Source organism: Sapajus apella, unplaced genomic scaffold (assembly GCF_009761245.1).
Source record: "Sapajus apella isolate SASKATOON/1434 unplaced genomic scaffold, GSC_monkey_1.0 scaffold32, whole genome shotgun sequence".
NCBI classification, from domain to species: Eukaryota; Metazoa; Chordata; class Mammalia; order Primates; family Cebidae; genus Sapajus; species Sapajus apella.
Genome location: NW_022436972.1, coordinates 4,521,528 through 4,534,399, shown reverse-complemented (window position 1 = coordinate 4,534,399; position 12,872 = coordinate 4,521,528).

Sequence of the window (12,872 nt, the reverse complement as noted above, 5' to 3'; positions counted from 1 at the left end):
AAGGAAGGAAGGAAGGAGAAAAAGAAAGAAAGAAAGAAGAAAGAAAAGAAAGAAAGAAGAAATAAATAAATTATCAAATGTGAGGAAGATCACCCAGGTGTCTGGAGATGTGCAGCAAGCCTGAGCTCTCCATAATTATCAGGAGGTTGGAGAGGGTCTTAGTCTATTTTGTGTTTCTATAACAGAATTCCTGAAGCTGGGTATTCTGTTTATCGATTTATTTTAAAAAGAGGTTGATTTAGCTCATGGATCTACAGGCTGGGAGGTTCAAGAAGCATGGCACCAACATCTGCTCCTCACAAAATAGTGGAAAGTCCAAGGAAAGGGGCAAAACTTAGAGGTGTCCTCACTTTGTAACAATCCACCCTCAAGGGAAACAATCTATTCCCAAGAGAACGAATCCAAGAGTGGGAATTCGATCGCTACGTTGAGAACAGTACCAAGCCATTCATGAGGGATCCACCCCCATGACCCAAACACCTCCCACCAGACCCCACTTCCCAACACAGCCACAGTGGAGATCAAATTTCCACGTGAGATTTCAATACAAAACACATTGTAAAATACAATCATCCCTTCCCAATAGTCTCCAAAAGTCTTAACTTGTTCCAGCATCAACTCAAATGTCCAAAGTCCGAAGTCTCATCTGAGACTCAAGGTGAGCTCCTTCCAACTCCAAGCCTGTAAAAACAAAAACAAGATTTTTACTTCCAAGATAAACATTCCCATTTCAAAAGGGAAAAATCTGCCAAACTAAAAGAATGGCAGGTCCCACACAAGTTCAAAGGCCAGTAAACCAAACATTAAATCTTACAGCTCCAGGTGCTGCCTCTTGGGCATGCTGGTGCAAGGGGTAGGCGTCCAAGACCCTGAGCAGCCCCGTCCCCTTGGTTTTACTGGGCAGAGCCCATGTGGCTGCTCCAGGGATTGAAATCAGGCACCTGTAGCTTTCCCAGGCAGGCACTACATGCTGCTGGTAGCTCTGCAATTCTGGGGTCTTAACGGCAGCCCTACCTCTGTGGCTCCACCAGGCTTGGTAGGGACTCCCTGTGGTGGCTCTGCCCCGTCTCAGTTTCCTGCCTGGGCTCCCAGGCTTTCCGGTACGTCCTCTGAAATCTAGATGGAAGCTGTCATGCCTCCTCTGCTCTTGCCTTTTGTGTGTCTGCAGAATTAGTACCACATGGAAGCTGCTAAGGCTCAGGGCTTGCACTCTGCAGAGCAGTGGCATGAGTCAAACCTAGGGCCACTGGAGCCAAGGCTGCAGCAGCCAGGATGGGGGAGCAGTGTCCCCAGGCAGCACAGAGACATGGCATCCTGGGTTTGTTCCCCTAAACCAACCTGTCCTCCTAGACTTAGACCTCTGAGTCTGTGATGGGAGAGCTGACCTTAAAGATCTCTGAAATGCCTTGGGGACCTTTTTCCCACTACTTTTTCCCATTGTTCTTCTAGCACCTGGCTTCCGTTTATCCATGCTAATCTCTCTAGCAAGGGGTTTCTCTGCCTCACCTTACCCTTGGGCTCTTTCGTTTGCTACCAGTTGGCTAGGCTGTGAATTTTCCAAAATTTTCTGCTGTTTCCCTTTTTCTAGTAAGTCACTGTAAGCAGTTAGAAGCAAGCACTCCGCAGCCCAAGCACTTTGCTGCTTAGAAATTTCTTCCACAGATTTGCTATTCCATCACTCTTAAGTTCGTTTTCCACAGAGCCCTAGGGCATGACTCAGTGTAGCCAAGTTTTTTGCTATGGCGTAAGAAGGATGCCTTTTACTCCAGCTCCCACAAGTTCCTCATTTCCATCTAAGAGTTATCATAAGAGTGACCTTTACTATCCATATTTCCATTAGATTCTGGCTACCACCTCTTAACAAATCTCTAAGAATTTCCAAATTTTCCTTCATCTTTTTTTCTGAGCCCTCAACAGAATCATCCGTGATGCTTCATTCATGGCAATGCAATCTTTTTTCAGCTGCCCCTTCAAACTTTTCCAGCCTCTGCCCCCGACCCAATTGCAAAGCCATTTCCACATTCCCAGATATCTGCATAGCAACTTCCTACTCCTTGGTACCAATTTTCTGCCTTAGTCTCTTGTGTCGCTGTAACAGAATACTCGAGGCTGGATAACTTGTAAAGAAAAGGGGTGTGTTTAGCTCATAGTCCTATAGGCTGGAAAGCACAAGAAGCTTGATGCCAGCACTGGCTGTTTCTGGTGGGGACTTTCATGCTGTGTCACAGCGTGGCAGATGGTCAAAAGAGAAGCAGACGTGTGACGGAACAAAACGCAAGAGTGTCCTCACTTTTTAGCACCCGATTCTCATGAAAACTCATGACATCTTCTGAGAGTGAGAACTCATTCGTTACAGAGTGAACAAGTGATGGCACCAAGATACTCATGAGGGATCCATCCCCATGCCCCACATGCCTTTCACTAGCCCCACTTCCCAACATCGCCACATGAGGGATCAAATTCCACTATGAGTTTTAGTGGGACTAAACTCATAGCAGAAAGGAGTTAGCACCAGAGGATGGCATAGCAAGAAGCCAAGTGAAGAGAGTGTTCCAGAGAAGAGCAAGTGATCAAACTATGCCGGGTAATTCTCCCACGCCAAAAAGAAGATCTAAATACCACACTATCCCCATTTTCTAATATTATAAATTGTTCTCATGAGGCTATCACAGAACTTGGTCTACTCATGGATAATCCATTGAATTATCGCCAAGCATAATTCAATCTGTCCAGGAGGTAATCCAGTTTCTTTAGAGATAATTACTAAACATCTACTCTGAGCAATACATGAAACAAAATGTCATGCAAGATGCAGAAATGATTAATACCTAGCTCCTGTCTTCATAAAGCTGTCTACTGGGGGGAAAATGCATCATCCACAGAAGCTTGTGCAACATCAAAAGAAGGTATTAATACACTGATATTCATTATTCACTCTATCCACAGCACTCTCCTTGTTGCTGAAAATATGCAAGAGAAATGCAAGACAAACTCCGTCCTCTCATGGAGTTTGTAGTTTCGTTGGGGGGGGACCAGAGAAGAAAGAAAGGCAGGCAGTCATAGCATGGAGCGTAAGTGCACTAGGTATTTGAAGAAAGAGATGGCAATTGATTCCACTGTGCCTGTTAACTGATCTCTGGCCTGAGTTTCCTCACTTTGCTGCAGTTCACACACGGGTTCTGAGGATTCAGGGATCAGGCAAGCAGTTGGAAATAAATCAGTGTATGACCATGACAACCTCCAAGGAAGGGACCCCGTAGCACACTGGCAACCCGTGACACTAAGAGGAGGCTCTTCCAAGACGCTCGGCTTCACGATTAAGCATCCACCAGGACTGCTGCTGGAAGTAGAATGAGGACCAACATGGAGCTTGTGTCTCTTGAGATCTCTTCCCATTCATTAGCTCCCAGCTGTTATTTCCCCAGAAGTAACCAGGTGAAAGAAGTTTTGCATTTGAAATGTCGAGGCTTTGGAAAAATCAATTTCCACACCGATTTCTCCCTCAGTTCTGATATAGTTACCCCCCCCAAAACTTCACAACTCTGCATACCGACACATTATAGTAGGAATTTCATGAATCTCTGCATAGTAGAACCAGATCCTCACATTATATGGAGCAAGGCCTCAGTACTCACAGGAACTCTTTATATAAGGGGCAGATGTGTCTCAAAGGGCACTCGGGCATCTCCTTGTTTTAGCCTAATTGTTAAAGTATGAGCCAGACACCAAAGTGGTGGATTTCTGGGCATGTGTAGGTGAAACATGTTTCAACGTATTGTAAAATTTAGATACCCTTTCCTATAGAAATTTCAGGCAATTTTTAAGATAAATGTGTATCACTTGAGTAGAGAAGGGATAAGAGGAAAATATATTTTGTAGTTACACCCGAGAATAACGACTCTCTTTGTACCAAGAATTGGTACAAAAAGAAAACCATTCCATGAACACTCAAGATACCTCAGAAGGAAGACAGAAGGGCAAAGTATTTTTTTTAAATGTCCGCTTTCTGTTCTCCCCTCATCTTCTTTTTTAAGTCAGATTGCTTTAGCACCAGTAAAAAAGATACAGTTATCTTTTCTGTCAAAACCACGCCAGAGACAAAGGAAACGGGGTCATTTTTGCTTTGGTGCCGACAATTTGGGGGTAGGTTATTTTTTCAAATAGCGAAGGACCATAGAGTTAGAAACCACCTGCCAGTCTTGAAGGCTTATAGGAGAGTTATCAGGAAAATGCCTTAAAGTTATGTTTTTTTTTGTTTTTTTTTTTTTGAGACGGAGTTTCACTCTTGTTACCCAGGCTAGAGTGCAATGGCGCGATCTCGGCTCACCGCAACCTCCGCCTCCTGGGTTCAGGCAATTCTCCTGCCTCAGCCTCCTCAGTAGCTGGGATTACAGGCACGCACCACCATGCCCAGCTACTTTTTTGTATTTTTAGTAGAGACGGGGTTTCACCATGTTGACCAGGATGGTCTCGATCTCTTGACCTCGTGATCCACCCGCCTCGGCCTCCCAAAGTGCTGGGATTACAGGCTTGAGCCACCGCGCCCGGCCAAAGTTATGTTTTTTAAACAAACGAACCAGAAAAAGACCTTTACTTTTATTTTTCACAGTGTGGAGCCATCCCATTCTCTTTGGGCCCTGTTCTCAATTGAAAAATTTAGAAAAATAAATGACAAATGCACAGGATCAATTGATTTATTATGATTTTTCTTACCTGACATGTTTTCCATAAATTAGGACAATGTTGCTATGTTTTTCGATTGAAAGGCCCAGTTCAATATGTCTGTCTGCAGAAGAGGAAATGAAACATCCTGCTTTGGGCCCCCATTATGTGCTATAGCTGGCCTAGAGATAGAACCTGAGCAACGCCATTTTATACAAGACAAAGCTGTTTTTCCAAAGATAAGTTGTAACGGCTGCCCCATTCTCCCTGCAATAACTGCTGACCTTGGTTTCTGTAAGTAAACACAGCTAGCTTGCGCAAAAAAATGCCCACTATGTGAAGCTGCTCACCTTTGCTTATCAGTAACTTCTCTCTGTGCCGCTAATGTGACAGGTAAGCAGCCCAAACCCACGCCATCTTGGCTCCTGCGACTTGTAATAAGTAACTAAGGTCTGTAATTTCCACCCTACCCAGATAATGTGTAAACTAACGTTTATCTTGACTTCTGTAAACCACTTAAGTAACAGTCGGAGTGACAAAAGTCCCCTGGCCCTTGGAATGTCCGGAGCCCCCTCACCCTCGCCTCTGCCCAGGAGGTGATTTACAGAATCCACTAGCCTTCGGAATGTCTGAAGCCCTTCATCCCCATCCCCGCTCCTCACCCCCACTCCCAAGGTGGTTTTACGGGTATAAAGTGTCTTGACACCCTCCTTTCGGGGCCACACGTTGGAGAGACGCGAGTCCTCCGTGGCCGCTGGCAATAAAGACCCTGCAATTTGGCATACTTTTGTCTTGGTGTTATTTAATCTCGGACTCAATACTTCAATTATAAGCATGACTTATGACAGGCAGCTGTCAGGCAAGGCATCTGGATTCTGACGGAACCTATTTAGACAGTGATGCTGAAAGCACTCAAGAATCTGATGAAAGTCGTAGGAATCTTACCACAACCACCCAGCCAAAACAACACGAACAGCATAAACTCCCACGTATACACCATTGTGTGGGTAATTTCAGGGTTTTTAAGCCTCCGCACCCTTGACATCCATACCTCAGTCCCTTATTTATCATTTCCTGTCTCTATGATCTGTAGTGAATTACCTGCTCTCTGTAAAGGATCACCTTCCTTCTCTTTAAAATAAGCATGAGATAGTGATGCCTGGCTTATGGGTTTGTTTTGAAGATTAAATGAACAGGTGTATCTAAATGCTTGACAGCATACCTTGCCCATAATGAAGGTTGGTCATTCTGAGCCATTATTTTCCTGCTTGTGCTATGAGTTTTAAGATTCCCTGGTCAAAAAGAATAATATGGTATTTTAGAATTTATCTGTATCAATTAAAAGGGACAATCTCTATTACAAGTTTTATGGAGTAACCATTAAAAGTATGGATTTACTTTACAATGCCCATAATTTACTTTAAAATAGTTGGACACTGAGAATTGAATCATGAGTTTGGATTAGTAGAAGCCTGAACTCTAGAGGCAGGAAGCTGCCGTAATGGAAACTTCACCTCATGGGTGGCCAGCTGGTGTTCCATCAGAAAGACTTCAGCTCTTCAGATCTCACTCATTACCTGAGGCTTTGAAAATTAGCACAGAGGGTGTCACAGATGGATTTTGATTAGTGATGTAAGAGACTTGCTAGTCAGTATGATGAATACCAGAAATAGGCTCTCAATGGTAAAATTCAAGGTCTTTAAGTCTGGGTTACTGTGTAAAATATTGTCAGAGTGCCCCACACCTGTGCTGAACGGGCCGTAGGAACCTAGTAAGTTTCTGCCCATAGGATCTGCACTGGGGATCCATCCACAGACAGCTCTGCTACCAGCTACTGGTTAGGAGGATTTCTGTTTGCCTAGTGCTGACTTTAGGTTATCAGAGTCCTACCTCTGGAATATTGTTGCTTCTGCCTCAGGGAACTTGCAGGTAAAATCCATCAAGCTCTCAGTTTCATGAACTCTCCTGGGCTTTTTTTTTTTTTTTTTTTTTTGAGACAGAGTCTTGCTCTGTCACCAGACTGAGTGCAGTGGTGTGATCTCTGCTCACTATACTCTGCCTCCTAGGTTCAAGCGATTCTCCTGCCTCAGCCTCCCAAGTAGCTGGGACTACAGGCATGCGCCACCACACCCAGCTAATTTTTGTATTTTTTTTTTAGTACAGATGGGATTTCACCATGTTGGCCAGCCTTGTCTCAATGTCTTGACCTTGTCATCTGCCCACCTCTGCCTCCCAAAGTGCTGTGATTGCCTGCATGAGCCACCACGCCCAGACTGGGCCTGCTTTTTAAAGGGATGTTTATTTCAAAAACAATCTGTATTTGGCAGGATTTCTTCTGAGAATTGCTATCCTGATAAAAGGTCAAGGACATATCTAACTCTCATTCATTTAAACATCTCAGTGCCATCATATACCCAAAAGAATGCAAGAGTCATGCATGGACTATTTGCTAAAGTCAGCTCACAACGGCTTTAAGATAAGGTAGGCTAAATTGGGATCCCAGATATGCTACTTCCTAGCTCTTTGGCCTTGGGCAAATATCTTCACCAGCAAAACAGGGAAGTTAATATTACCTACGTGATTAGGTTATTAGAGAATTAAATGAGATAAAGCATATGTGATGGTTGATTTTATAGGTCAACCTGACGGGGCTAAGGGATACCCAAACAGATGGTAAAATATTGCTTCTTAATGTGCTTATGGGGGTGTTTTCAGAAGATTTCAGCATTTTAATCAATAGGCTGAGTATAGAAGCTCTGCCCTCACCAATGTGGACAGGCATCCTCCAATCTGTTGAGGAAAAAAAAAGAAGAAAAAGGTAAGTTCTCTCTTTCTCTGTGTGATCTGGGACGTACATCTTCTCTTGCCTTTGGACATCAGCACTCCTGGTTCTTCGGCCTCCAAATCCCATCTGGTACTTACGCCGCCATCCCCTCCCACACAGATTCTCAGGCCTTCAGACTTAGGCAGATCACGCCACCACTTTCTCGGTTCTCCAGCCTGCAGCCAGCAGATCTTGAGCCTTCTCAGCCTCCATACATGTGTGAGCCAATTCTCATAACTAATTAATCAAGCAATCAATCAGTTCTATCGGTGCTGTTTCTCCAAAGAACCCTAACTAATATAGCGTACAAAGCTCACAGCGCATTTCCCGGCGTACAGTAGGAAAGTAACAAATGCATGGTTATGGTTATTATTATGCATTTAGGTATTCTTTCTTATTCTAAATGGCTTTCCAGTGTCCTCTGACTTTCATTTTCCATGATGATTTATGTAGAACTATAAATCGAAACTGTTCACTCTTGGGTTTCTGTGACCTACTTTGCTCTGGTGCTTCTGCTGCCTGTCTGAGTGCTTCCTGTCCTGCAGCACCGTGAACGTTCTGCGAAGACAGGGACCTCGTCTCTCCCATCACCGCCGATGCCCAGTGCCTAACCATGTGCCTGGTGCATGGTAGGAGTGCAATTGGGACTTATTTGTGCTGTGAGTCTCTTCGGCACCCAGGCTCAAAACCAAGCATTCTCTTTTATTCTCTCTCCTCTCCCTGCTCCCTGCCAATCAATCCTGCTTCCTGTTTACTGTTCATTCATAACGTTACACCTTCCATTTTAATTCCCATCCTGTCAGCCGCCATCTTTGTCCAAGTGCCATCATGCATTTAGACCGTTGAAATTGGCCCCTAGCAACTGTTTCCAGCTGGTTTCCTGTTTCTGGCCTGGCTGGTTTTTATCATCAAACTATCCTCTAGGAAACTGCTGAATTATTTCTGTTAAAACCCTGCTTTGCACAAGTTATCTTTCTCTCTGTCTGTCTGTCTGTCTCTCTCTCTCTCTCTCTCTCTCTCTCACACACACACACACACACACACGTACTGCATGCACACACACCCCATTCAACAACTTTCTACTGAAAGCATCCAACAACCTAACTCAGAGACCTTCCTTTCAAGAATCCTTCACTCCAGTCAGGATGGTTTACTTATTATCTCCAACTGTTCTTATGTGCCTACTTTTGTTCGCAGTCTAGAGGCTCTCAACCCTTTCCACCAAAACCCCTCAGTGACAGGGGAGGGTGGCTGTAGCGCACAGCCGAAGATGCTGCTTTCAAGCCTTACGTTTTATATCAAGAAGCCATATGCATTTTGCATTGCTATCACCTACTATATCCATGTTTTTCATAATACCTAAACACTTTAAATTATTGCCATCCAGTTAGATTGGACTGGCCCAATCTCCAGGGTGAGAGAGATGTGCTGAGTTAAGTCCATGGTTTTGTGGACCCTCTAGCTCTCACAATGGGGTGCATTTCCCCCAGACACCCCCTTGTACTCCCCATCACTTCTCTCAGCCCCTCCCCGAACCTTTTCTCCCGGGCCCCAGTGAAGTCCTTCCTTTCTGCCCCTGTTTCCGGCAGTAGTCACTGCTTCCTCTGAGGTCCTGGAGTCCATTCTGCTAGTCCGCCATGCTGTAACTTGAACCACTGGCCATCCTTCAAAAACAATTTTGTTCCCCCAAATAAAAGGTAGCCTCCTTGAAACAAGGATCCTCTGTTGCATCAGCGTTTATCCCACCAGGTGCAGCACGCAGCTCTGGACACAAACAGCTCTCAACATTGTAATCTGTACCACTCATCTGCTCCAAAGTGCCTCTTTCACATTTTCATTTCATATTGATTTCTTGTCTGATTTTTCCTCTTTATGTCCTGGCCCTCACAGCAGCATTCTCTTCTCCTTTCTCAGGTTTAAGTGAACTAAACACTGAGTTATCTCTCAATACTGGGAGCTTTTCTGATGCTGTGCTTCCAACAAAACAATAAATACAAAAGAGAAATAAGAGCAGTAAACGTGGGGGTGGGAGGAAGGGTAAAAATAACGGCTACTTTCTTTTTCCTTTCTTTTCTTTCAGCATTTCATCAAGACCGGGCCCTGTGCTCAGCATTTCATTTGCTTTGTTTCCTGATAATATCAGTTGGGAATCTTTCACTGATGTGAAGTGGAATCTTCTAGAAAAGTACCCAAGCAACGTTCAACTCCCCTGCAACCCACTTCCTTTCCCTGCCTGTCCATACTCATTTAATGTCTTAATAACAACCCCACCATATGGGAAGAATGAAGGCAGGGAAGTCAGGAAAAGAGAGGCTTTGAGACAAAAGGTTAAAATGAGATGAGGTTCAGGCATTAGCGAGGTCCCCATTCACCCAGGTGATTGAAGGGAACGTGGAAAGGATGTGTCAGCTGAATCACAGAATGTTATTGTAGCTCTTTCTCTCTCTCTCTCTCTCTCTCTCTCTTTTTTTTTAAAGATGAGGTTTCACCATGGTGGTCAGGCTGGTCTTGAACTCCTGACCTCAGGTGATTGCCCGCCTTGGCCTCCAAAGTGCTTGGATTACAGGCGTGAGCCACCACGCCCGGCCAAGCTCTTTCTCTCTCAACAGGTATCTACTGCAACACGCACGCACACACACACACACGCACACCCGACCTCCTTTCCCAGCTCCTCTCCTGAGCCTGTTTCTGAGGCTGGAAATTGCAAGAATCATCCAGTCTTACAGTGTCAATTATGTTGGCCAGCATTCTTTTAATACATTAGTTCCCCGTGCTCTGATAAGTTAAATGTAATTTGGGAGCATTTTAGTCCATTAAGGTTGCTATAACAGAATACCGTTAATTGGGTGGCTTATAAACAACAGAAACCTATTTCTCACAGTTCTAGAGGCTGTGAAGTCAAGACCAAGGCACTGACAGATCATCTGGCAAAGGCCCATTTCCTGGTGCATAGATGGTGCCCTCTCACTGTGTTCTCATGTGGTGGACAGAGTGAAGGAGCTCCCTTGGGCCTATTTTATAAGGACATTAATCCCATTCATGAGGATAGGTCATACCTTCATGACCTAATTACCTCTTAAAAGGCCAATGACCTCCTAATAACGTCATCTTGGCGGTTAGGATTTCAACACATGAAATTTTGAGGGATGAAAGCATTCAGACCATAACAAGGAGATAGGGAGATTACACAATGAGTGGGGCATGGCCTGCTCGGTCCAGGTAAGAATAGACATTTCCAGACAGTTGTCGTGGCCATGTTCTGGTTGCCATAGTGCTGACATTGAGAACCCAAATGCATATGCACTAAACTAAGTAATTACGCAGAAAACGTTTGTTCTTTTGCCCTCTTGTTGATTGGCTGAATGGTTTTTTATAGGTGTGAATCCTGAGAAGGCTTATGTTTCATTCAGTTTATGCAATGCGTTCCAGTCCATCAGTAGCAAGTCCGTTTTAGCAGCAACTTCTTCAACAATTAAGGTAAATTTCCATTAAAATTCATTTACAAAACTTGTCAAAAGAGAGACAGAGTTGTGTTCCTTTAGGTTTATCGTCTGATTTTCTTTTCTTTTTTTTTTTTTAAGATGGAGTTTCGCTCTTGTTACCCAGGCTGGAGTGCAATGGCGCGATCTCGGCTTACCGCAACCTCCGCCTCCTGGGTTCAGGCAATTCTCCTGCCTCAGCCTCCTGAGTAGCTGGGATTACAGGCACGCGCCACCATGCCCAGCTAATTTTTGTATTTTTAGTAGAGACGGGGTTTCACCATGTTGACCAGGATGGTCTCGATCTCTTGACCTCTTGATCCACTGGCCTTGGCCTCCCAAAGTGCTGGGATTATAGGTGTGAGCCACCGCGCCCGGCCTGTCTGATTTTCTTAAAGCCTGTCCTGATTTCTTTTAGGCCAAGTGAGAGTGTGCGGACTTGCAGGACTGCAGTCAATTTTAACGCATAAGCTTCATACAGAAAATATGTCCTACCTGTCAGCACAGCATCTAAGTGCTTAGCAAGGATAAGAAGAAAAAGGATAAACTTCTCTTGGGACTGTGGTCTATTAGTGTGTCAAGCCAAATTTTTAATTTGAAAAGCAATTCTGCAGAAATGAACGGAAACTCCTCTCTAAACATTTTAATAAGAATACTCCCCCAAGCCAATATGCAATTGAGTGCATTACTTTCTAGTAATTTCATTTATACAACAGCTCCACAAGCTGTTTCTTTCTCCATATTCAGATAACCCTAGCCTCTAGGGTGACTGTAAAAGTGATATTTTAATAATGTGCCACATCTGTGACCAGAAATACGTGGTGAAGCGCTGTCATGATCATATGGTAATAAGCCTCAGATAACTATTTTCCAGATTTAGGCAGGACTGGTTTGATGCTTGTGGTAACTTTGGTTGCCACATTTTTCAATCTCTTCTGCAAGAAATCATGGCTAAAGACGAATGCTTAGAATGAGATCCAGCCTTTATTTCAGCTGCGAAGACTGGCCGGCTTCCATGGAACTTATAGATCAGCTCTGTTCAATAGGAGTATCATGTGAGCTGCATATGTTATTTAAATTTTTCCAGTAGCCACATGAAAAGTACAGAGAAAGATGTGAAATTAAGTCTCACCATGTATTTGATTTAACACACTATATCCACAAACAAGATTACCATTTCAATATGTAATCAGTGTAAAACATTATTAATGAGATATTTTGCATTCCTTTTTCTTTGTATTAACCCTTCAAAATCCAGAGTGCATTTTACATTGACAGCAGGTCTCCGTTCAGAGGAGCTGCACTTTAAGGACTCCGGAGCCGTGATGGCTAGGAACTACTGCATGGATGATACAGCTATACAGCAAAATCTTCTGAAAAGGTGGTCTACAAATTCTGGATCAAGAAAATCTTAATACGAATGGGAATTTCCAGGCCCTATCCTTGACCTACCAAATTGTACCTCTGGGGATAGCACTAAGGAACTGGCATGTTTTAAGACAGGTTTTGTAGAGGATGCTTTGCTTACTAAAATTTAAGAACATTTCTTAGACTCCCTGTCCCAAATTTGCTTGTAGACCTGTAGTCATCATCACACACCCACCACAAGGCCCACCACACGGTCATGTAGGTAAGTAGGCACGATTACATAACCCGGTCGGTTCTTTCATAGACTCATCAGATATTTTTTGAGTGGTCATTGTGTGCGCAGCCTAACAATATAGGCAAAGCCCCTGCCCTTTGGAAGCTTACATTCTAATGGGTGAGGCAGAGGGAACAAGTAAAGTGGTAAATAAATGATCCAATTTCAGGTGGTGGCAGATATAAAGAAGTGACACATGGGTAGGAGATGGGTAAGAGGGAACCCAAGCATAAGAGGGAACGTGGAAGAGGGAGGGCCTGGGTAT